This window comes from Rhinoderma darwinii, chromosome 7, assembly GCF_050947455.1.
Source record: "Rhinoderma darwinii isolate aRhiDar2 chromosome 7, aRhiDar2.hap1, whole genome shotgun sequence".
NCBI classification, from domain to species: Eukaryota; Metazoa; Chordata; class Amphibia; order Anura; family Rhinodermatidae; genus Rhinoderma; species Rhinoderma darwinii.
The window spans coordinates 59,198,953-59,225,554 of record NC_134693.1 but is presented as its reverse complement, the minus strand read 5'-3'; positions in this window follow the sequence as shown (position 1 = coordinate 59,225,554).

Sequence of the window (26,602 nt, the reverse complement as noted above, 5' to 3'; positions counted from 1 at the left end):
CCCCTTTTTACAAAAAAGTTTATTTCCATAGAGGCTCATATTCATTTAAATGTACAGTATTTTACTCTCACAACATCTTCTCAATGTCATTCCAAATTCAAGATTTTCTTTATTTTTTAGTATTCAAATACAATAATGCTATTAGATGTAATTTTATTCTGTGTTATAAAAGCATTTTTGACAAGTTTTAGTAGGACAAACAGTCTCACATTTCCTTTTATTCTCAAAATTTATTTTTGTAGCTTTGTCTAATCTAAGGTTCAGTGTCTGCAGAATGTGGAAAAAGTGCGGTCAGCCAATTTTGCTAAGATATTACAAATGGCATCGAGAAATCTATGCCACTTTGCTGCTTTGATAGTGTCAGTTTGTTCTAAGATGCTGAGGACCAACTGTGAAAAATCTGAAGTGGCATTCAGCAGATCACAGAGAATGCTGCCCAGAATGTTGCCTATGTTTTATATTTTACTGAATGTGTCTGGTTATATTTTCCATACAGTGAAGATCTGAAAATTTGTATGCTTATACTATCATGGATATATTGATAATATATTCACCTAATTATTAATGTATAAGACAAAAATACTAGTAAGCTCTGGAGTACCTTCATCAACATTCAGCAAATTTTTCTCCTTCAGAGCTGATGTCAATCAGAGACAGAGGGTGGAGAAGTAACCGATGCACCTGATGAATAAATCGGACTCCTTCTCTCGGTGCAAACACAGAGTACAGTGTCACACTAAAGATTACAACGTTCTAACACAGCATAGACTGAAATCATTAACCCCTTCCCGACATATGACATACAGTTACGTCATAGCTTGAAAGGGGAAGTATGGAGCGGGCTCACGCAGTATGTATGTATGTATGTATGTATGTTACAGCCGACACTTCAGAGTAACTAGCGGCATCACGCTCGAGCGCGATCCCACTAGTTTAACTGGTTAAATGCCGCGGTCAATACCGACTGCAGCATTTAATTCGTGAGAAAGAGGGGGGCGACCCCCTCTAACAGCTCATCGCACCCCCCGCAACACAATCGTGGGGGGGGGTGATGGTTGGTATGGCTGTCTGGGGGCCTAATGAAGACCCCCAGGTCCGCCATCTTTGTACACCTATTAAGCCAGGGCTTAATAGATGCCTGTTAGAATCATGATATACTGCAATAAATTAGTATTAGCAGAAAAAAATGGGACATAGATAACTTCAAAACCACAAAAAAGGCTATACTTACTAAGTGGGTGGGTGAAAACCCGTTCCCAGCAGGACGCAGACAGGTCAAAAAATACATTAGTATTGCAGTATATCGTGCAAGCGATCTAACGATCGCTGGTTGAAGTCCCCTAGGGGGACTAATAAAAAAAGTATATATATTAAAAGTTCAAAAAACCCCCCTTTTCCCATTTTCCCCCTAGAGCATAGTAAAAAAATAAATAAATAAACATAATTGGTATCGCCGCGTCCGTAAAAGTCTGAACTATTACAATATATCATTATTTAACCCGCACGGTGAACGCTGTAAATAAATAAATAAATTGTAAACGCCAGAATGTCTATTTTTTCGTCACCTAATCTCCCACAAAAAATTTAATAAAAAGTGATCAAACTGTCGCATGTACAACAAAATGGTATTATTAAAAACTACAGTTTATCCCGCAAAAAATAAGCCCTCATACCACTTAATCAACCGAAAAATAAAAAGTTATGGCTCTCGGAATTTGGCGACACAAAATAAATTTTCTTTTTTACACTTTGGTTTTCACTTGTAAAAGTAGTAAAATATAGAACAAAACGATACACATTTGGTATCGCCGTAATTGTATTGATCCGCAGAATAAAGTTAACATGTTGTTTTAATTGCGCAGTGAATTCCGTAAAAACGGCGCGCAAAATACCATGGAGGAATCGCTGTTTTTTTTCATTTTCTACCCCACAAATATTTTTTTCCCGTTTCCTAGTACATTATATGGCAAAATAAATGGTGCTACGAAAAACTACAACTCGTCACGCAAAAATCAAGTCATCATAGTACTATATGGACAGAAAAATAAAGACGCTATGGCTTCTGGAATGTGGGGAGGAAAAAACGAAAATTAAAATCTGAAAGTTATTTACGATTGGAAGGGGTTAAACTCTTACATCCCTACATTAAACTTCCCTAGAGCTATTTAATGGTGTCCATAGATAGGGCATCATTTTTTTCCCTTTAGGTGTCCAGTGTTATCATAACAGGCCGAACACTGGACATTTTATAAAACTGACAATATTTTAAAGATACTTTCAAACTTCTATTATGATCAATTCTAGTCTAAGTGATCACAGAGTGTAGCCTCCTAATAGACTTTACTTTTGTGGCCAGATAAATAAATAGTGTCTGGGAAGGCCACACCAATTAAAGGGAATCTGTCACATTGAAAATGCAGTCTAATCTGTGGGTAGCATGTTATAGACCAATGTATTATAGAATGATGTACAGTTTTGTGGGAATAGCTTTAATATAACTTGTATTTTATTCATTTAAACCTCTGCTCATTCTGGGCTTAGGAGTCCAGTGGGAAGTCTCACTCAATGACTGACAGCCTTCCCAGTATAAGCATGCATACAAAGATAGCTGTCAATCACTAAATATGACTGCCCACTGGACTCCTAAACATAGAGAGAGAGCAGAGATTTAGATCTATAAATTACAACTTATACTAAGACTTTTCTTACAAAATACACATCAATCTGCTCAGCTCCTCCTGCTCTATAACATGCTGCCCGCAGTTTGGACTGCAGGACTGCATTTTCAACATAAGTCGAAAGTCGTAAGCAGGTGTGGGTGATGGCTCTGGGCTAAATTGGGAGAACATGGGGTTAAACTAGTAGATGGAATGCGCATAGAGCCAGGTTTTAGTTAAGTGGCTAGGATGCAGGGTCGGCCTTATGGGTGTGCGACCAGTGCAAGTGCACAGGGCGCTGCAACCTCTCAGCCTGCAGGGGGCGCCACTGGGCTCTGCCTCTACTCTGTCCCTTGCTCTTAGTTACACAGACGGAGTAAACAGGAGCAGAGGAGGAAGCTCCGGCCACAGCCCATCCTGCAAGAAGCCTGTGATTCTGTCAGCACGGAGAGATGGTAAGTGTGTCTGTATGTATATGTGTCTCTGTGTTTGTATGTGTATATGTTACAGTGTGTGTGTGTGTGTGTGTGTGTGTCTTTATATGTGTCTCTGGATGTATTTATGTGTCTTTGTATATGCGTGTTGTGAGGGTTTAGCATCAGGAGAGGTTGGTACAGCGGTTTCTTTGTAGCCAGAGACAGGGACACCGTGCATTAAAAGTCATAACAGGGCTTTGCCTGTGTTTTTATTCTTGTCAAAGAAACAGCCTTTTGTACAACAAGGCAAAATACAAAATAAATCCTGATCGTCTGAGCACTAACTAAACAAGATATTATCTAACTATACCGAGTGCCTTCCTACCAGGCACTGGACACCAAGTAACACAGGTCTTTACTCACATAGAATACAGGCTACTCCAGCCTTAGTAGTCTCCAGTCTGAGTCAGGGGTGAGACTCACACACACTGTGTCTGCACCTTTTTATACACAGGCTACAGGTGCAGCTAATTGAGCAGCAGCCTTGTCCTACAAACAGAGATGGACTAGGGATTGGGGAACCCGCCCTGCTCTTCTCCAATCCAACTCCAGGCCCTTTTTTCCGGCTTTTCCTAAAGCCGAGATTGGAAAGCTAGAGCTTTCTATTGCAAGAACTACTCATTCCCTGGAGCCTAGGATACATATGACAGGATTCTAGGGGAAATGTACCTTCCCTCAATGACTTTACCTGTCACTGTCTCACATACCCTCTTCCTCTGTTCGAGCCCGTGGGATCGGACACATTTAGCTACAAGGCAGTGTGTCCTAGACAAAGCGTCAGCATTGCCCTGCAGTTTTCCTGCTCTGTGTTCCACAGTATATTTGAAGTTCTGCAAAGTAAGAAACCACCGTGTAACTCTTGCATTTCTCTCTTAAGCTTGACACATCCACGTAAGAGGAGAGTGGTCTGTAACCAACCTAAACCGACGACCCAATAAATAATATCTCAGGGACTCAAGTGCCCACTTAATTGCCAAGCACTCCAGTTCAACTATGCTATAGTTTTTCTCAGCCGGGGTAAGTTTTCTGCTCAAATAGGTCACAGGATGTTCCTCACCACCCACCTCTTGTGACAGAACTTCTCCGAGCCCCACATTAGAAGCATCAGTTTGGACAACAAACTCCTTTTTGAAGTCAGGAGTGACTAAGACTGGTTGGTTACACAGGGCCAGTTTCAACTCTTGAAAGGCGCTTTCAGCCTTCGTGTCCCACTTGACCATGACAGACTTGGTAAGATCTGTCAGGGGCGCTGCTGTGCTGGCAAAGTTTGGAATGAACCTGCGGTAATAACCTACAATTCCTAGAAAAGCTCTGACCTGCTTTTTGGTTGAGGGCTGGGGCCAGTTTTGGATAGCCTCAACTTTGTTGACCTGTGGCTTTATCACCCCTCTCCCAATTATGTACCCCAGATACCGTGCTTCCTCCAAGCCTAAGGAACATTTCTTTGGGTTTGCTGTTAACCCCCGCGGCTCTGAGGGAGTTTAGTACTGCTTGTACTTTTGGTAAGTGGCATTCCCAGTCATCACTAAAGATTATAATGTCGTCCAGATATGCCGAAGCATACCGACGATGGGGTTTGAGGACTATGTCCATTAACCTTTGAAAGGTCGCTGGAGCCCCATGTAGCCCAAATGGTAAACAAATATATTGAAACAGACCATCCGGGGTGATGAACGCAGTTTTCTCTTTGGCGCCCTCCGTGAGGGGTACTTGCCAATAGCCTTCGGTTAAATCAAGTGTTGAAAAATACCTTGAATGGCCCAGTCTCTCTATTAACTTGTCAACTCTTGGCATTGGGTATGCGTCAAACTTTGACATCTCATTTAACTTGCGGAAGTCGTTACAGAAACGCAATGACCCATCTGGTTTCGGAATCAATACAATGGGACTTGACCATTCACTTTTTGACTCTTCAATAAATCCCAAGGTCTAGCATTTTCTTGACCTCCTCAGATATGGCTTGTCTACGAGCTTCAGGGACTCTGTAGGGTTTCAAGTGGACCCGAACCTGAGGCTCGGTCACAATGTCATGTTTTATTATACTGGTCTGTCCTTGTAGTTCTGAAAACACGTCTGTGTTTCTCTGCACAAACTCTTTTGTCTCCTGTTTCTGTGGCTTTGTGAGGGATTCTGACACATACACATCTGGGTTAGGACTATAGGGGGTCCTTACTGCCACGAGGGTCTCTCTTTCTTTCCATGGCTTAATTAATTTTACATGGTATAACTGCACTGTCTTCCTTTTACCTGGTTGGTAAACTTTATAATTTACATCCCCCACCTTTTCAATGATCTCATACAGCCCTTGCCATCTAGCAAGAAATTTGCTTTTTACGGTTGGCACTAAGACCAACACTCGATCACCAGAGTTAAAACTTCTAACTTTAGCAGTTCGGTTATACACCCTGCTCTGAGCATCCTGAGCTTGCTCCAAGTGTTCCTTAACTATCGGCATGACCGCAGCGATTCAGTCTTGCATCAACGTGACATGCTCAATTACACTCCTATAAGGTGTGGACTCTTGCTCCCAGGTTTCCTTGGCTATGTCCAGGAGACCACGGGGTTGTCTGCCATATACAAGTTCGAAAGGAGAAAACCCTGTGGATGATTGAGGAACTTCACGTACAGCGAACATCAAATAGGGCAGAAGACAGTCCCAATCCTTCCCATCCTTACTAACCACCCTCCTCAACATGCCTTTTAATGTCTTATTGAATCTTTCGACAAGACCATCAGTTTGAGGGTGATATATAGAGGTACGCAGGTGTTTAATTTTCAGCAGTTTACATAATTCCTTGGTGATTTTGGACATAAAGGGAGTTCCCTGATCGGTAAGGATTTCCTTAGGTAAACCAGTACGGGAAAACATGTAAAACAACTCTCTTGCAATAGCTTTTGAAGAGGAATTTCGCAAAGGGACTGCCTCAGGGTAGCGTGTGGCATAGTCCAACACCACTAGGATATATTGATGTCCTCTAGAGGATTTGACTAAAGGGCCGACCAGATCCATGGCAATTCTTTCAAAAGGGATCCCAATGATAGGCAAAGGCACCAGCGGACTCCTAAAATGTGGCATAGTAGCCGTTATCTGACACTCCGGGCAGGACTCGCAATACCTCTGAACTTCCGTATATACCCCCGGCCAGAAGAATCGTTGTAAGATACGCTCTCTGGTCTTTTCGCAACCTAGATGTCCACCCAGCACGTGTTTATGAGCCAGGTCCAACACCGTTCTACGATACGGTTGGGGTATCACCAGCTGTTCAACAACCTCCCCACGTACGTTATCTATCCGATACAGCAAATCCTGCTTAACCGCCATGTGTGGAAACACCTTATCAGCCCCTGGATGTTGAGGCACTCCATTTAATACCTTAGTATTTTCCCTGGCTTTTACCAATGTGGGATCGCTAAGTTGAGCGGTCCCAAAATTGTTACGTGATACATTTAACTCTGGTATCTCAGAAATGTCCTCCTGCTCATCTGTTTCACCAGCAAAAACAGCCAGAGGAAATTTATCAGGCTCAGTGGTCACCCCTACTGCTGGCACCTCAGCATCTTCGTTAAAGGGTTCTGGGCTAATCACAGCGCACACATTAATACCATCATTAACATTTACAGTGGAGGTTACATCTTTCTTCCTCCACAAGTCCCAGAACACTGGGAAGTCTCTCCCCAGGATCACACTGTGCATCAGGGACTTGACCACACCCACTTCATGGCAAGCGGTTCCACAGGAAGTCTCTAGAGTGACCAAAGCGGTGGGGTATTCTTTAGTGTCCCCATGTATGCACAGGACCCCTATACTATGTCCGCTGAATGTTCCAGGGTCTATCAGGCTGGCATAAACTAGGGTAACCAGACTCCCAGAATCCAGCAAGGCACTCACAGTACACCCTTCCACTTTTACGACACACATTTGTTGCTCAGTCTCGTAAACAGTCTCAGCAGAACAAACAGGACGTGCAAACAAGGATATTCGCCTTGCTGCATCACACTCCATTGGCTCAGTAGTCAGGGGACAATTGGCAGCAATATGCCCAGGTCCATAACACCGCCAGCACTGTATGCGGCCCCGGTCCCCAACTTGAGACCCTGGTCTGGCCTTCAGTGTTTCTCTGGGATTTCTTCCCTCCGTCTGCTCCCCTTCTGAGCCACCTCCCTTAAAGACATTTCTCACCCCTCTAGTAAATGGAACAGTCTTACCGGGTGCTCCGCACGATTTGCTGTTCCTGGGGTTAGAACATCCAGGCGGTACTTCTTGGAGTAGATCCTGAGTAGCTCTGTACCTTTCAATCAGGTTCACCAGCTGTTCCGCATCTGTAGGATCTCCTTGACCGACCCAACGCTGAACCTTCGGTGGTAAGGAGCGGATGTATTTGTCAAGCACCACTCTCTCCACGATCTGCGCAGGGGTTGATTCCTCTGGCTGTAGCCATTTCCTTGCAAGATGGACAAGATCATACATTTGTTATCGCGCAGGTAGGTGTTCCACGAAAGTCCAGTTGTGCACCCGTCGAGCACGCACATTCATATTAACACCCAGACGGGCAAGGATCTCACCCTTCAGCTTGGAGTAATCCTTGGCATCCTGCTCATTGAGATCAAAGTACGCCTTTTGCGGCTCTCCGGTTAGGAAAGGTGCCACCACTGCTGCCCACTGATCTGAAGGTAACTTCTCTCGTTCTGCCACTCGCTCAAACACCATGAGATAGGCCTCAACATCGTCGGTGGATGTCATCTTCTGCAGAGATGTCTGTACCGCTGCACGAGTGGTTTGGCGCAAACCATGAGGCCCTGCTGACCTCTCCACTGAGGCCTGAATTTGGTCTTGCAAATAGCGATTAATTTGCTGCTGTTCTTTTAAGGCCAGTCTGTGGGCTTCACCAAGCAGAATATTGGTTTCAGCCTGTGCACGCATGGCTTCCTCATGCACCATTCGCTGAGTCGCGCTGGCTTCTTGCAGAGCTGTGCTTATCTTCCCCTGGTTGATATTAGCCTGAATCAGCTGTTTAAGTATTTCATCCATTTTAACAGTCTCTTTTAGCCCTGTTGCCGCCTTCACCCAAGACATACACTTCCAAGCACTCTCGGGGAGAAAAAATTGTGTTGTTGCCCCTAGCAACGATTTTCCACTTGGAGCAACAAAAGTCCTTTTAAATAGGTGTATGTCTCTTTAAGACCGTGCCCGCATCGGCCACCATATGTGAGGGTTTAGCATCAGGAGAGGTTGGTACAGCGGTTTCTTTGTAGCCAGAGACAGGGACACCGTGCATTAAAAGTCATAACAGGGCTTTGCCTGTGTTTTTATTCTTGTCAAAGAAACAGCCTTTTGTACAACAAGGCAAAATACAAAATAAATCCTGCTCGTCTGAGCACTAACTAAACAAGATATTATCTAACTATACCGAGTGCCTTCCTACCAGGCACTGAACACAAAGTAACACAGGTCTTTACTCACATAGAATACAGGCTACTCCAGCCTTAGTAGTCTCCAGTCTGAGTCAGGGGTGAGACTCACACACACTGTGTCTGCACCTTTTTATACACAGGCTACAGGTGCAGCTAATTGAGCAGCAGCCTTGTCCTACAAACAGAGATGGACTAGGGATTGGGGAACCCGCCCTGCTCTTCTCCAATCCAACTCCAGGCCCTTTTTTCCGCCTTTTCCTTAAGCCGAGATTGGAAAGCTAGAGCTTTCTATTGCAAGAACTACTCATTCCCTGGAGCCTAGGATACATATGACAGGATTCTAGGGGAAATGTACCTTCCCTCAATGACTTTACCTGTCACTGTCTCACAGTGTTCAATATGAAAGTAGTACAGATAAAATTAAGATATGTATGCTGTCCTCTATAACCCTGCTGCCCCCTATAGACCCTGCTGCCCACTATATACCCTGTTGCCCACTATATAGCCTGCTGCCCCCTATATACCCTGTTGGCCCCTTATATACCCTGTTGCCCCTTATATATCCAGCTGCCCCTTATATACCCAGCTGCTCCTAATATACTCTGCTGCCCCTTATATACTATGCTGTTCCTATATACTCTGCTGCCCATATATACTCTGCTGCCCCTTATATGCTTTGCTGCCACTTATATACCCTGCTGTCCCTTATATGCTCTGCTGCCCCTTATATACTCTGCTGCCCCTAATATACTCTGCTGCCCCTTACATACTCTGCTGCCCCTTATATGCTTTGCTGCCCCTATATACTCTGCTGTCCCTAATATGCTCTGCTGGCCCTATATATTCTGCTTTCCCTCTTATGCTTTGCTGCCCCTTAAGGGAAACACCACATTTTCAATATATATATATATATATATATATATATATGTGCATCTGTATGTCTATATATTTACCCATATGTACGATATATTCCATAATGTGTGTATGTATATTTGCCTGTCTAAATATCTGCCTTTATGTATGTTCCAGTATGTGCGTTTCTATATATGTGGTTATTTTTTGGTTTGTGTAAGGGGCAGCAATGGAGAGTCCCGCACAGGGCGCCATCCAACCTAAGGCCGGCCCTGCTAGGACCCTTTTGTATAATCCAAAGAAAACCCTTTTTAACAAAACTTCAATTTCAACAGTGGAAGATTGTTCACAATTATTGTTATGTATATGTTGAAAAGGTGATACAAATATGCAGACATTTCATGGAAAAACTACTGCTAGTAAGTGATATTAACTACAGTTAACAAAAATATAGGTTTGCACCTGCATAGCTTGCAATATTCATGTAAAAAATGATTTAATATAGATAAATATGTAACAAAGAATTGTTTTCCACTCTATCAATAAAATGAAATTGTAATTATATTTCTATCTATTTATAATGATATCAACATTTTTCTTTGTGCTTTCCTCCTACTAATCCATTAATGTAACTACAGGAAGGAAAATTCTACCTACACAGTATGACTATCAGATTAACACCCTCCTACACAAGGCCTACATGTTCCGTGTAATGTCACTCATTTTTCAGTCTGTCATACATAATATTTTCCAGGTTATGTTCCCTGTGATTGACGAGCCTGTGAAGACTTGATAAGGTCACATTTCCTTCCAGTTCATTAGAGATGATGAGTTAATTAATTTTATTCTATGAAAGGTTTCCTCCATTAACTGTATTAATCACATGGTTGACTACAGTAAGATGACTTTAGTACCAGTCTTTTAAAGATTAACCTGAAGTGATGCATTTTACAGACTTAAATAATAATCCTTGAAGGACAACATATTTGATAATAGAGTGTCTTTCTTTTCTTGTTTTTTTGTTTGTTTTAGAAATTAAGATTAAGAGAGAAGTGTATGCTTAGAAAGTCCGGCATACAGTCTCAAGTATACATTAAAGGGAGTCTGTCATCGCATTTTAGCCTACCAAATGGCTAACACCGCTAGTTAGTGTATGGGGTAAAGGAGTAGCAACATAGCAGTGTTGAATCACTTAGTGCTTGCATCAGGGTAAAAAATATGTTTTATTCTGCTGCCTGCTATACACAAATCAGATTTACCATGTCCACCAAACCAGTAAGTGTCCAGGATCTTGAACTCCAACTGCGATTCCTCCATAGTTTTTTTGGGTTTCATTATTATGGCATTCACTATGCGGTAAAAACTAAATTTTAACTTTAGTCTGCGCGTTAATACAATTACGGTATTACCACATTTTTCAATTTTTTTTTTATGATTTACTACTGTTACAACGGAAAAACTAATTGTTAAAAACAAATTATTTTTGCGTCACCATATTCTGAGAGCAATAACTTTTTTATTTTTCTGTTGATGGAGCCATGTAAGGGTGTGTTTTTTTTGCGGAGGAAGCTGTCGTTTTTATTGCTATCATATATTTGGGGTAAATACAGCTTTTTGATCACTTTACATTCTTAGTATTATCATAGAGTGGGAACTCTTCATAAAACATAACCTTTATTCATTACTCATATTAAAATACCCTAGGTAATTCTTTTGAATGCAAATACCCCTGACACAACTAGGGTTGAATCAAATAAACAATACAAAATAATCACTTGGAGTATCCAGAAAATGATATCTAGATGGCGTTGTACCATACGCCACCTATCGACAAACTCCATGGATACAAAAATTTCTATCACACATAATTAGTGTAATTTCTAAGCATCAAATATTGCATAAAATAATCACAACACTGTCACTTCATAACAGTCCCAAAGTGTTTCCCCAACCTAGTTGGTTCATCAGGGTACAATACTGGACAATTTGTGTGTAATTGGAGACCTATAATGTTATAGATAAAGATATAACAAATATTTCCTTGTATCGGCACATTTGTGCCAGATTACAATTCACGACTCCTGGGAGTAAAAATAACAATTGGTTGGGAAAGGAACAGTTGGAGGCATCATGCCTCCCCAGGAAGTCATCACAGACCATGTGGAATGCCGAGCCCCCATCTACAGCTTCTTCAAACCAGTTTTTTTTGTAAAATGAATCATCTTTATCCACCAGTTTCTTGCTCAACCAATTGTCATCTTTACTCCCAGTAGTCGTAAATTGTAATCTGGCACAAATGTGCCGATACAAACAAATATTTGTTATATATTTATCTATACCTTTTATAGGTCTCCAATTACACATAAATTGTCCAGTATTGTCCCCTGATGAACCATCTAGTTTTGGGAAACACGTTGGGGCGGTTATGAAGTGTCAGCGTTGTGATTATTTTATGCAATATTTAGTGCTTAGAAATGACACTAATTGTGTGTCATAGCAATTTTTTTATCCCTGGAGTTTGTCCATAGATGGCGTATGGTACCACGCCATCTAGATATCATTTTATGGATACTGCAGGTGATTATTGCGTATTGTTTAGTTAATTCAACCCAAGTTGTGTCAGGGGTATTTGCATTCAAAAGAATTACCCAGAGTATTTTAATATTAATAATGAATAAAGGTTATGTTTTATGAAGAGTTCCCACTCTGTGATACTATTTGTTCCACATATTGATTTCAGTGATAACATTCTGTTTTAACAGGTTTAATTCCGCAGTCGCTATTGATCGCAGCATCTAAGTGATTAAACAACCATGATCTGAGTTATCTCTGATCCTGGCTGTTACTGCAAGGTGTCAGCTGTAATATACAGCTGACACCTGTAACCTATGGAGTGGGCTCAGACCATAAGCCTGCTCCATACTCCCCCTACTATGATGTTCAGTTACGTCAAATGTCAGTGGTAGGTTAAGAAGAAAAGTACAAAACCGATTTCTGTTTATCTGCCCTAGAGTGGCTGTGATCATAATGGCACAAGTAGAAGGTATGCTCTCTTTTATAATTCCAGCTTTAATTAGCATGAAGTGTCACTGTCATGAAACAGTGGCACTTTAAATGCAGACATCTTAAGGATGCCTATCGACAGAATTCAAGGCTGCTGCTTGCAGTCAGTGACTTTGCTCCTTGTTTTAGTAGCCCTACTGCATGCTCTGAATTTCCTGTACTAACTGCTGGTCCAAGGCGGATACAAGTTTGAAATCTAGGGTGGGGACAACAAACACTGGCGCACACCTTGCACATTTCGCTTTCTTTGATTATGTTCCATTGCTACCCCCTTAAATATGTAAACCACACTATAAACACAAGAAGTAAAATGAAAGTGGAACATAGAAACACCTAATAACACAGTCAAGGACAAGAGTCACATTTTCAGTCAGGGACAACAGTATGCTGCCACTATTATGCTGCCACTATTCAAGCACCAACAATACAATGATACAGTGACCATATAACGGTCAGATACCAGTTTTACACTGGCGATCTCTATAGTATTTCCACCATTTCTTGACCGTGTAGGTGTTAGATACCAGTTCTACACTGGCGCTCTTCACAGTATTTTCATGCTGCAGATCAAACAAGAGAATACAGCACTGATCAAACACAGTTGCAAGCACAATACATAACAATTAAAAAGAACCTATCAATTCTTCTCACATGTCTGTTCTAGTTAATACCTGTTTTTGTCATAAAATAATATTTCTGGAGCATTTTTTCCTATAACTATTGTGTCATTCCTCCTGGAAATGTATGGTTAAATTGACCACTGGGTGTTACCATTCCTCTTGTCAAAAGGCTGAATCCCCCCACTGACAGTATCCAATCATTGCTGACAGTATCAGACAGTATAGGGACATATCCTATTGAAAAGGGGAATGGTAACACCCAGTTGTCAATTAGACCCTGATTACACAAACACTTTTTTAGCACTACTAATTAATTGTAACAATTGAGTGACAGCTGCAGTCCACAAGATTGCAATGTATTACTTAGTACTGCAGCTGTAGATCTATAGTTAAAATTATTTAGTTGCATTACAAAAAGTCTCCATCCAGGCCAGGCCTCATTTATACATATCCATGTGAAATAACAGAGCAATGTCACAACACAAAGTTCTAAGTAAAGATACATCAGAATTGTAATATTGTGTAAAGTACAAGTATTGACTATAAATAACATGTCAGGACAGGTTACAGGTCCTCTATAAATCCAGTGACTCACAGGTAACGACTTCTCTGATGGGAGTCGTTCTTTTTCCTTTTCTTCTCCATATGGCCCAGACATCCATGACAACTTCTCCCGAGCACTGCAGAGTTTCCTGCCAAGGCATTTTTGGCTCTTCACTTCTACATCCATCCCCAGCCTCTGTAGCAACACAAATACATTTAGAGACCAGATCCATTAATCAATGCAGACTCGAGACCAGACTACTTAATTAATTCATACCCCAGACCAGACCCTATAGACCGGACCCCTGACCAGACCCCAGAGATCAGACCAGACCTCAAAGACCTGACCCTAGATAAAACACCAAAGACCAGACCCCAGAGACCTTACTCCCACAGACCAAACTCCATAACAGACACAGAGACCTGACACCAGATTAAATCCCTATAGCGGACTCCCTCGTCCCATTGGACATAAATAAAAAAATAAGTAAACACACCTTACTGCTCCTCTTCTCCCCTCTGGGTCCCCCCAGGATCCTTCGGCATGCAGAGGCTCATACAAGTTCCTGACGCCTAGCAGCGTCAGAGCCTTATCTTTGATGCTGTACTCAACATCATCAGTGCTGCATAACATAAAACATCCTAATGCTGCTCACCATCAGGACCTTGTATGAGCTGCATAATGCTGAGGGAGTCTGAGTGGAACAGGAGGGAAGAAGAGGAGCGGTGGGATAAATATACTTTTCTTTTTTAGTTGGCCGATGGAGTAGTCTGATGGGGGTATACTCCATTCTGGGGGGCAAAGTATGGGACACCGGTGAGAGCTTCTACCTTGCTACACCCCACAGATTGAAATCTGTGCTGGCTAGGAGCTGTGGTAGATTTCTCCTATAATATACGCCAGTTTTCTGGTGTAAATAATCATAAATTTGTTAGGCCACTGTGGCCCTATCCCCTTTGAAAGCCACTCTTCTTTTTAAAAAGTGGAGAGAGCAGCGTAAAAAGGCCACAAGTCACAATTTACAATGCAAAATGTGACCTTTGGACCCTTTTGTGACTTTCTGTGTTTGAAAACTGGCGTAGAAAGATTGATAAACCCCCCCCCCAGTGTTTGACAAGTTGGGCGTGAAAAAACTTGCGTTTCCTGCACAGATCCCTGACTCCAACCTATCAATCACCTTTTCGATTAACTGGTAAGCAGCTTGCGAGCTAGACCTTCTCGTATAAGAACAGTGGCACACCTCACAAATGGACTTTTGCTGAATAGGCACAAATTCCTACAGAAACACAAAAAAATCTTTTGAATAGCCTCCCTAGAAGAGTGAATGTTTTTATAACTGCAAATGATTTTAACGTCCATGGTTTAGGAATAGGATGTTACCAAGCTCATATAGGTGTAATGCTCAGGTGTCCACATACTTTGGTCATGTAGTGTATTAACACGATTTTGTTTAATGATTCTGTACTTTGAATTCAAATAACTTCAGATGTTGCTATTGTACACTGTTCTATGATAGTGACATGAGAATCTTTGGTGGAATTTATTAAGACTGTCGTTTCACACACAAGCCTTCATTTGAAACATGCTAGAGTAAGATGCATTTAATTTATTAAGAGGCGCACACCTCTTATTAAATTAGGCGCATCTCCAGAATTTAAATCTACGCCAGCTATGAACTGGCAAAGATTTGTGCTACAATTTATGCTAGTTTCTGGCGTAAATGAAAGTACATTTGTCAGGTTTGTGGGTGGCCATGCCCCCTTCCTCTAAGCCTTGCCCCCTTCCTCTAAGCCTCGTCCACTTTTGGCACAGGCAGCTAAAAATTAAAGAGTCACAATTTTTTTTCACAAAAAGCAAGTTTTTGTGCAAATTGAGACTTTCAACACCAGAAAACTGGCTAAGGCCGAATTCAGACAACCGTACTATACATCCGTGTAACAGCCGTTAAAACAATGGCTGTCACACGGACGCAAGCATTTCATTTCAACCGTTCACACGGCCGTTGTGTCAACGGACCGTGTAAGGGGTCCGTTGAAAAATAGAACGTGTACTATTTTCTTCCGTTTTCACGGATCCCTCAATAGACTCAAGTCTATAGAGATCCGGTACCCGCACGGGTACAACTCGGACGTGAAAAATGTCCGTTTGTGAAGTCCGAGTTTGCAATCGCTCGTGTGAATCTGGTCTTAGAGTGTTTAATAAATTCCTCCCTACATGTCTGTGTGAAGGATAAGGATAAAGGATAAGGATAAAGAAAGGACCACTCCCTAGTTTAACCCTAATTCAAAGTAGCTCTGCTGCTGGTATGTTACATTGAGGAGAGAGTTATTACAGGGTTAATGTACTACTATCGTGGAGATGGGGAATAGGATATGTTTGCCGAGTTAAACATTGATTGTTTTTGTTTATTAATGACATGCTTCTAGTTAGTGTGTAAATGATTCCTGAATGAAAAACCAATGTTCCATAAAATAGTCAATCACTGGATGATTTTGACAGCCTATAGCTAAATGTCAGGAATTTTAGCAAATTTTCACAGTATCCAACCCTAAGGCTTTGTGCGCATAGAACAGTAATAGTGAGGCAGAAAGACAAACCATTACCACATTACAAAAATTTAAATGCGTGCAGTTTTTGAGGTTGCATTTTGGGAAAGGAATAGCTCAAGGAATATGTTCCTAGAAGTCTTTATATGAAAAACTGCGTCATATAATCACAATAGTCGAAAGTCATTGGAGACAAATGTCCAAAACATGCCACAAATCGGACATAATGCTGTTTTAAAAAAACCACAGCAGTTTTTAAACAGTTTTTTTTTTTGGCAGTTTTTGGCTGAAGTAGAACCAAATGGTAGGAAATGTATAAAGAAAAGACTGGTGCATATCCTTTCTTTTAAGTCCACTTCTGTGTTTGGCTCAAAAACAGATACAAAAAAAAACTGCCAGAATAAACTTTATCAAAACTTAAGTTAGGCCCCATGCACATGACCTGTAAAAAACCTCTGTTTTTGCGGACCGCAATTGCGGTCCGCAAAAACGGAGCCATTCACTTTCATTGAACACTGACACCTTTCCGTAGCACTACGGAAGGGTGTCAGTGCCGTGGAAATGTTCCGGGAATTATGGAACATGTCCGTTCTTTCGCATTTTGCGGGCCGTGCTCCAATACTTTGTATGGGAGCACGGCCCGAAAATGCGGCTGTCAGTCAGCGGCAGGCCATGCCCGCAATCGCGGGCCGTGATTGCGGGCACGGTCGTGTGCATGGGGCCTTAATGTTTTGATTTAATAACCATGATCTTACAAAGCACCTGTAAAGTTCAATTCTGGAGCACAGGTGAACAGTTAAATATAGACATACTGCAACTTTAAGTATCGTCTCGAAATGGTACAATCAATTCACCAGATTTTACATTTGAAGCACCTCAGAGTGATTCTCATTATAACCCCCTGGAAAACCCGACAATTTTTGGCTTTTTTACATTTATTTTCTTTTAAATTCTCTTTTTATAAATTTTTGCAATAAAAATGTAATACCGAAAGTAAGACAATAGGATGAGTTTTTCTGTTAGTTAACAGATTTAGGGGTTTCAAATATGCATATCACAATTGTCAGGAGAAAAGTCTTAGTAAGGCAATAGAAAAAAAATGCAAACGTTGCTTAGCAAATAAAAGAACCCTCAAACTGAGCTAAGGAATAGGGTAGGTAGGGGTGGAGGGGAGAGATGGGGGGTTCAGCAGAGGAAAGGGCTACCAAATTATTAGGCTGGCTATTTTCAGACGTAAACTAGGCGTATTATGCCTCGTTTTACGTCTGAAAATGGGGCTACAATACGTCGGCAAACATCTGCCCATTCATTTGAATGGGTTTGCCGACGTACTGTGCAGACAACCTGTCATTTACGCGTCGTCGTTTGACAGCTGTCCAACGACGACGCGTAAAAATACAGCCTCGTCAAAAGAAGTGCAGGACACTTCTTTCAGACGTAATTAGAGCCGTTCTTCATTGAACTCAATGAAGAGCAGCTCAAAATTTACGGCTGTCAGAGAAGCCTCGCAAAATGCGAGGAGGAGCATTTACGACTGAAACGAGGCAGCTGTTTTCTCCTGAAAACAGTCTGTTTTTTTCAGACGTAAAAGCCTGCTACCGTGTGCACATACCCTTACATGTCAATGAGATATTGTATCCGTATCATAAAGGAAAGTAATGGATTATGTGAACATTAATCCAAACAATTCACTAAGTTTTCTAAAGAGGCTCGGAATGTAACCCAAGGTGCGCAGATTTTATGGAAAGAGCTGTGAGTTCGAGTTCAGCAGGCCGATAATTTTACTGTTTTGTAGATATGGTCTACCTTAAGCAGCCATTGCGTAACTGTTGGGGAGGATGATTGATTCCACTAGGGAGGAAGCAATGTTTTAGATACACAGAAAGCATAAAAAATGAACTCAGCGTATGTTTCGACGTTTGCGGAAGTTGAATATTTAGAAGGAGCATTATTTGGCCTGGGAATATTCACAAGTACACAAATCTTTTGAATGAACAAGGAAACCTCCAACTAACTACTATATGGCGGGCACAAGGAGGCCTAACTATTATATGGAGGGCACAAGGGAACCTTCAACTATATGGAGTGCACAAGTAGGTCTAACTACTGTATGGAGAGCGCAAGGGGGCCTAATTACTACAGTACATGGAGAGCACAAGGGGGCCTAACTACTGTATGGAGGGAACAAGGGGGCCTAACTGTTATATGGAGCGCACAAGGGGGCCTAACAACTATATGGAGTGCACAAGGGGGCCTAACTACTGTATGGAGAGCGCAAGGGGGCCTAACTACTACAGTACATAGAGGGCACAAGGGGGCCTAACTACTGTATAGAGGGAACAAGGGGGCCTAACTATTGCATGGAGGGCATAAGGGGCCCAATTTTTATACAAAGGGCACAAGGGCACCTAACTACTATATGGAGGGCACAAGGGGGCCTAACTAATGTATGGAGGGCACAAGAGGGCCTAACTACTATAAGAAGGGCACAAGGAGGCCTAACTATTATATGGAGGGCACAAGGGGGCCTAACTACTATATGGAGTGCACAAGTAGGTCTAACTACTGTATGGAGAGCGCAAGGGGGCCTAATTACTACAGTACATGGAGAGCACAAGGGGGCCTAACTACTGTATGGAGGGAACAAGGGGGCCTAACTGTTATATGGAGCGCACAAGGGGGCCTAACAACTATATGGAGTGCACAAGGGGGCCTAACTACTGTATGGAGAGCGCAAGGGGGCCTAACTACTACAGTACATAGAGGGCACAAGGGGGCCTAACTACTGTATAGAGGGAACAAGGGGGCCTAACTATTGCATGGAGGGCATAAGGGGCCCAATTTTTATACAAAGGGCACAAGGGCACCTAACTACTATATGGAGGGCACAAGGGGGCCTAACTAATGTATGGAGGGCACAAGAGGGCCTAACTACTATAAGAAGGGCACAAGGAGGCCTAACTATTATATGGAGGGCACAAGGGGGCCTAACTACTATATGGAGGGCACAAGGGGTTCTAACACATAAATGGAGGGCACAAAATGGCATAATTACTATATGGAGGGCACAAAGAGAGCCTAACTACTATATATGTTCATAAGGGGGCCTAACTACTATATAGAGGGCACAAGAGGGGCCTAACAGATATATGGAGGGCACAAGAAGGCCTAACTGCTATATGGAGAGCACAAAGGTAGCCTAACTACTATATATATGGGCATAAGGGGAGCCTAACTACTATATATGGGCACCAAGGGGGCCTGACTGCAATATAAGGGCACAAATGGGGGCCTAACTACTATACAGGGGCACCAATGGGGCATAATTTATATATAGGCACACAAAGGGGACCTAACTAACATGAGGACACAAAGGGGTCCTAACTACTATATGGGAGCCCAAAGGAGGACCTAACTACAATAGGGGGACACAAAGGAGGACCTAACTACTAGGGAAGCATTCCTGTGTAGGGAGGGCACTATGACTGTGTGTGGGACACTATTATTGTGTGAAGCACAAAGGGGGCACTATTTCTATTACTGTGTGGGGCACCAAGAGGGAGCATTATTTCAATATAGGGCACTATAAATGGTGAGTTTTTGTAGTGGGAGGGGAATAGGTGGGGAGGGTGCTGGAACAGCGAGGAGCCAATGATGTTTTTGTTGCAGATTCTGCAGAGGTGATTTGTAGCTGGAAGAACTCGTCATGGTGTTTTGGGCTGGATGAATAAGAAAAGGAAAAGTGAACGACTCCTATGTGAGATGTCACCGGTGAGTCACTGTATATCCCTGTACTCGAATCACTTATATGGTCTGCAAAGAACCTGTATAGGACTGGTATATGCCACTATATAGTCACTATATACTGGTAATATTGATCTTTGGTTTACTACACAATCAATAGTAGTCACATTATTTCTATATAGCTGAAGAGTGGACCCTAAAAACACACATCATCATACGTCCATGTGAATCCAGCCTTTAGCATGGAGAATTTAAAGTTATATTAATAGTGTGTGGTTTATTTTCAATTTCATTTTTTTAATGTCATTAAATGTATATTTTCACAGAAGCATATTTGTTTTCATTCACCAAATTGACTTAATGGGACTGTGTTGTTAGTACAATATTTTAAAATTTGGGGCACCACTTGTAATTTTGCCCAGGGCCAAACTTTGCCTAAAACTGGCCCAGGGCTGCACTTGATGGGCAAATAAAAAAAAGCCTCATAAAAAATATAATTCCCCCCAAAGTATAATGCGTTTGTAGTTCCCCCACACAGTATAATACCCCCTTGCGTGCCCCCCACACAGTATAATGTCCCATAAGTGCCCCCACACAGTATATTGCCCCACACACAGTATAATTCCCCTTTAGTGCCCCCCACACAGTATGCCACTTTAGTGCCCCCATACCGTAAAATGCCCCCATAGCTGCCCCATACAGTATAATAATAATATTTATTAATATAATATATTATAACCCCTTTAAGGACACAGTATTTTGTCCTCTAAATGTGCCACACACAGTTTAATGCCCCCTAAGTGCCACACACACTACATGCCTCCTGCAGTGCCCCTACACATTAATGTCCCCTTAGTGGCCTTCACACAGTATAATGCCCCCTTAGTGGGCCCCCCACAGTATAAATTCCTCCCTCCCCTCCCCTTGGTGCCACACACAGCCCCCCTTGTAGATAGTGCCCCCTGTAGATTTTGCTGTACAGCCCCCTTATAGATTGTGCCATACAGCCCCCTGTAGATAGTGCTATACAGCCTCCAATCTCCCTCTTGTAGATAGTGTCATTTAGCCCCCACCTCCCCCTTTTAGACAGTGCCCCCCACCTCCCCTTCTAGAAAGTGCCCCCACCTCTCCCTTGTAGACAGTGCCATACAGCCCTCCACTTCCCCTTATAGATAGCGCCATAAAGCCCCCCCACTTCCCCTTGTAGATAGTGCCATACAGCCCCCCAAACAAATAAAACAAAAAAATTGTACTCACCTAGGCCCCATTTCCGTGACAAATGAAGCTGCTCCACAACAGGATCCTTGCTTAGGCCGGCGTGATCCAGTGACGTCATCACGTCTGCCTGCGCAGGGATCCTGTCCTGGTAGCCTAGTAAATGGCAGAGCAGGTAGATAACTCTCTGCTCTTCCATAGGGTTCAATAGTATCTACATCTTAAGGACGCAGATACTATTGAATGTGATGTCGCTACCTGCTGTAGCAGCCATAACGGCTGCTAGGGATGCCACCAAGCATGGAGGGGTTCGTCCCGGCGGGTGGCACAGGCTACTATGGCTGCTACAGTGGTAGTTACGCCACTGCAGAAAAGGAGCGCACGGGCAAAAAGGCAGCTGCAGAGTTGCCAGGCACGGGCGCTTCAGAAACACAAGCAGGGGAAGGGAGCCAGCGCAGTGCCCCCTTCCACCTGCTGGAGTGATGCGCACTGTGCGATGGCACAGGTAAAAGGTTCTGGAGACTGGTAGGTCCTGTTGTTCTTCGTCTGACTCATCTGCTTCCGGTGGAAGGTCTTCATCCATAGTGTCAACTGTGAGTTTGCAGCTTTTTAGGCATAGAAGCCTCAGATTTTCTGCTATATTTCTCAAGATCAGTTTGAGTATGGTGGGTTTTGGACTTGGCAGATGTGAGAGAACCTTTCCCGCCTCTCACCTTACCTTTTACAAGTCTTACTTGTAAGCTAACAGCCGGCCAGGTCACATATACGGAAATTTAGCCACACATGGCTTTAATTTGTAAGAGAAGTTGGAGCAAGTCGAAAAAAGTGGGATGCAGAAGAGAACTTAATCAATAATGAAAAAAAATTCAGCCCGTGTCTGTTAGGATCAGTAACAGAGAGGCTGAAACTATGTGAAGATTGTTAATTGGTAGTCCGCAGCTAGGGGGTCCAGAAAAATTGGTGCAATGGCCTTTACTAACAAAGTCTATAGGAGACAGTGGTTGCTTCATAGAGCTTGTGAGTCAGTTCTACTATATGTCACAGTTTCTTGTCTTTGTTCTACAGGGATGCAGAAAAGACTGCTGACTAGGCTGATTATTCTCTTCAATCAGTGGGTGAAGAGGTACAAATTCAAGACTGGGATCCAGACCGCAGATAGGCCATAGAGGTAGAGGCGCCCTTCTATGATAACAATAGCTGTTCTTGGTATTGATAGGTGGTGTGGGCACATATGCTGGGATTACACTGCCCTAAGGACAAGGATGGATATGGCCACAAATGAATGTCTGGATGCCGGCCTTGGTTTCTGCGGGGGAGGGCAGTGGAGGGCAGTGGGTAGGAGGATCGAGGTACTTACTGTGCCTCCCAATTGCTCAAAACGTCCCTCAGTGGTGCCTCTGTGTGAGGGGGTCTCCGACATCGCGGTTTCTGGAGCAATCCAGACAGTGGCTTTGGTGGCGGCGCTAGTCTTCAATCTCTAAAGCGGGCCCATTTTTTATTTAACCTCTCAGACTGTCTGGTCTAAGTTTATGCTGTCTTATTTCTCAGACAGCTTAATAAATCTGTGATACTGTGTTTACATGTTTTTTATTATTATTATTATTATTATTACCTTTTTTAATAATTTTTTAATAATTTTAATAGAAATGTAATAAGTTATATATGAGTTTACACAATAATGTACTTGCATATATACATGTACGCAAGTACAGTAGCCTATCTATACTACAACAGCAAGTGTGCGTTTGCCTGTCCTCTATAGGCATCCAAATGCCTGAACCATTTGACCCAAATTTGGCACATAGGTACATTGGGTGTCTGGGATGGTTTTCGCAAAAGTCCCGAACTTGCTGTTGTTCTCTGTTATCAGACATTATCTCAGGGTCATGATCCAATACTATAAAAGTGAATACAGATATTCACTATTATAGTATAGATGTTTACTACATAATCTTAGATGGGAAGGTACAGTGGAGCTGTTGCACATAGCCACCAATCAGATTACTACTTTCATTTTCAAATGGAAAGATGAGAGCTGAAATTAATGCACATTACTAGATAATCCTAGCTGCTCAAGCTGCTGAAGCTCCTCAACAAACTTGGGCCTGGCTTTTTCAGAAACAGATCAGACAGGTGGCTCTCAGAAGCACAGAGACCCAAGCCAGGCCATAAAGCAAGCTGATAGACCACATCATGTTGTTCAGCGTGCTAATGAGTGGGGCTTTCATCCATGATGCTGCTTTCAATTATGATCTAAACAAAGCCTATGGACAACATAGATTTGTTGCCAGTGGCAAAATGGAAATTCCATGCACTTTACGTAATCTGTAAACATTAGACCTAGTCCCCACAAAAAAATAAACTAGCGATATTAGAATGATTTTTAACTAACCTAGTGTCCATCCGCTTGGTTATTCTCTCTCTGTTGCCTCTTCCTCAGTCCCCATTGTCTTCCATCCAACATGGCTGCCGCTGTCTCAGACTTGCACAGGGAGCGTAGTCTGCATGTCTGAGACACTACCAATACTCCTCCTTCACTGATTTTAATAAATGTGCTAGACAACGGTCTGGATAGGTATATTGAAGCAAGGATAATGGTGGAAAGTAGTTTTGGTGACATTGAGAGATTGGAAAATCCAAATAAATGACAATATTCATGCTTCTCAAGTGTTTTTAATACTCTATCCAGGATCGATCTAGTATTTGCTAATGATTTAATGGCTCACAGATTTAAGCAGGTCACTTATCATCCTTATATCAGCGGTCCTTACACTTGGCCCTCTATGAATATCAAGGGAAATCAAGATAAACCCATACTGACTATATTTAATTAAAAAATTATTTCTGGCCTCCAAATAAATTTAATTGTTCCTTGCATCAAATGTTCTGTGCATCAGCGCCAATAATATGGGTGTGTGAGGCCTTAACCCCTTGCCGACATCCGCCGTATATATACGGCGCTGTCGGGAGGTGCTTCCTGCAAAGCGCCGTATAGGTACTGCGCAATGGAAAACGGTCATCGGTGATAATTGCGCCCAGGGTGCCGTTTCGGCCCCCCCGCATCGGCGATCGCTGCTATTGGCCAGTCAATTCTGACCGGCCAATAGCAGGGATTTTTGTTAAAACTGCGCCCTGGAGTCACAGGGCACAGTTAGACAGTGGCGATTGGTGCTGTCTAAGACAACACCCATCGCCACCAACGTCACCTAGGGAGGTGGCAGTGATGCCACCTCTAGGAGCGATCTGATTGGTCGGTCTGATTGGTTGGTCAAACTGCTAATATCTACCTATATATAGAGCATAGCTCAGGTGTTTGCAATGTATACAGAGATGAGGAGAGGAGGAGGCAAGATCAGGTGACAGAAGTCGGCGTCTGGTGCGGGGTACCAAGATGGCGCTGCCCCACTTCCGGTCCGCGTCATCAGAGAGGATGTGGGGCGGCGCGGACTAACCACGCCCCCCACACATCCCACTCCGAGTAGAGACAGCGGTCGGAAGAGGCCAGGGCCACTCCCCCCATGAACACGAACATCTGATCAGGATGTCAAGAACACCAGCGCGCAGTCCATCATCGATATGTGCCAGAAGGAAACAAGAGAAGAAAAGAAAGATGCAAGTGATTTGCAAAATGTTGTGTATGATAGAAAATAAACGAATAGCGTTAAATGACTTCGTGTGGTGTGAGTTGTGTATTATGTGACATAAAAACTAAGGAGGAAGGGGTGATATGAATGAATAGGTAAATGCATCGCTGACAATAGTGAAAATGATAAAATAAACAATGTGATGAAGAAATATAAGTGTGAGAACTTAAAGGTAGAAAAAATAAAAATGTGAGAGATGATGGATATGAATGCCAATGAAAGTATGCGTGGGGTGACGAATATGAAATGTGATGCAGGTGAGTTAAACTACAAAGTGATGAGAAAATAATAGTGAAACATCATACAACAAATTGATATGTGTGTGGACATACAGAAATAGTGGACACAAAATAATTCTGTGAATATCAGTACAGGATAGCACCTAAGTACTGCATCTAAGATAACCATTATAATGAAGCCACATGTATTAGTAAAAAGGGGGTATAGTACAAACAAATGTCTATACATACGGCGAATAATATATGTTATCAATTTAAGTTCTCTGTATTTGTAAATCTTAAACATGTATAGTTACGGATAATAAATGAGTAGGAACAAATAGTAAATGACTAATACATGATACAATAAATAAGATATATAGTCGATGCAGAGAATGTATATAGAACACAGTGTAGTATGTCTTGTTTCTTCTTAAAAGAAGCGAGGGATGGACCGCAAGACACCTCCTCAAAACAGATAGTAATACCACACAAAATGCTTACTAGTTTATATTTCCCATAGGTCTACTTTATGTTTGCATCGTTTGGACCCACAGCAGGCCTCAGAAGAGAAGGAGCACCATTTGGATTTTGGATTTCTGATTTTGCTTGAATAGTTTTCAGTGCCGTGTCGCGTTTGCAATGCACTGGAGAGATGAAAACCGTGGAAACCCCCCAATAGTGACCCCATTTTGGAAACTACACCCCTCAAGGAATTTTTCTAGGGGTAAAGTTAGCATTTTGACCCCACATTTGTTTTTCTGAATTCATTGGTAAAACTCTACTTTTTTTCTGTAGTGTAATGCATTCCAACTGTCATTGTGACGTAACAGTCACACTGACAGGAAGCCTACGATGACCAGCCTCCGGGTGGTCCTCATAGGCTTCTGTATATGGCAACCCGGAAGCCATTGTCTGGCGTCCGGTTGCCATGGGTACCATCGCCAGCCCCCGTGATTTCACATGGGGGCTGCCGATCGGCGCTAAACACCTTAATTGTGGCGTTCAAAATCGAACGCCGCAATTAAGGGGTTAACTGACGAAATCAGCAGAGATGGGCCGCTGATCGGCAACGGGGAATGCAGCGCAGACACCCTGCACAGTTAACCGCCGCTGCGGTGTAGCGCCGCGCGGCGGTTAACTGTCAAAGCACTGACGTTCCTGCACGTCAAGGTGCGCAAAGTGACTGCTCACATTGACGTGCATTAACGTCAAGGTGCGGGAAGGGGTTAAAATATAATAGTAGTTAGGTGTAGCTACTAGGTAGGGAGTTAGGGTAGCATACGCCAGCGTTAGAAACTTTCATTTAGTTTTAGACCTAGATAGATATATCTAGCAACTTTTTTCTGCAGTTTTAGTAGAAATTTACCGTAGTTCAGTTAGACTACAGTTTTTTTAGTAATAGATAGCGTCAGTTATATTTACATATTCTGTGCGCTACATAAAACGTTTTTTTAAATATTTTGTTTATTCATTTTGTTTTTAGGGATTTTCAAATAAAATCCATATTGTTCCACCCATGTCAGGCTCTATAAAACACTACAGGCAATACCAAAACTGCTCCATGTTACTAACTGTACAGTTGCATTCTTTGAAGCTGAAGCTGCACCT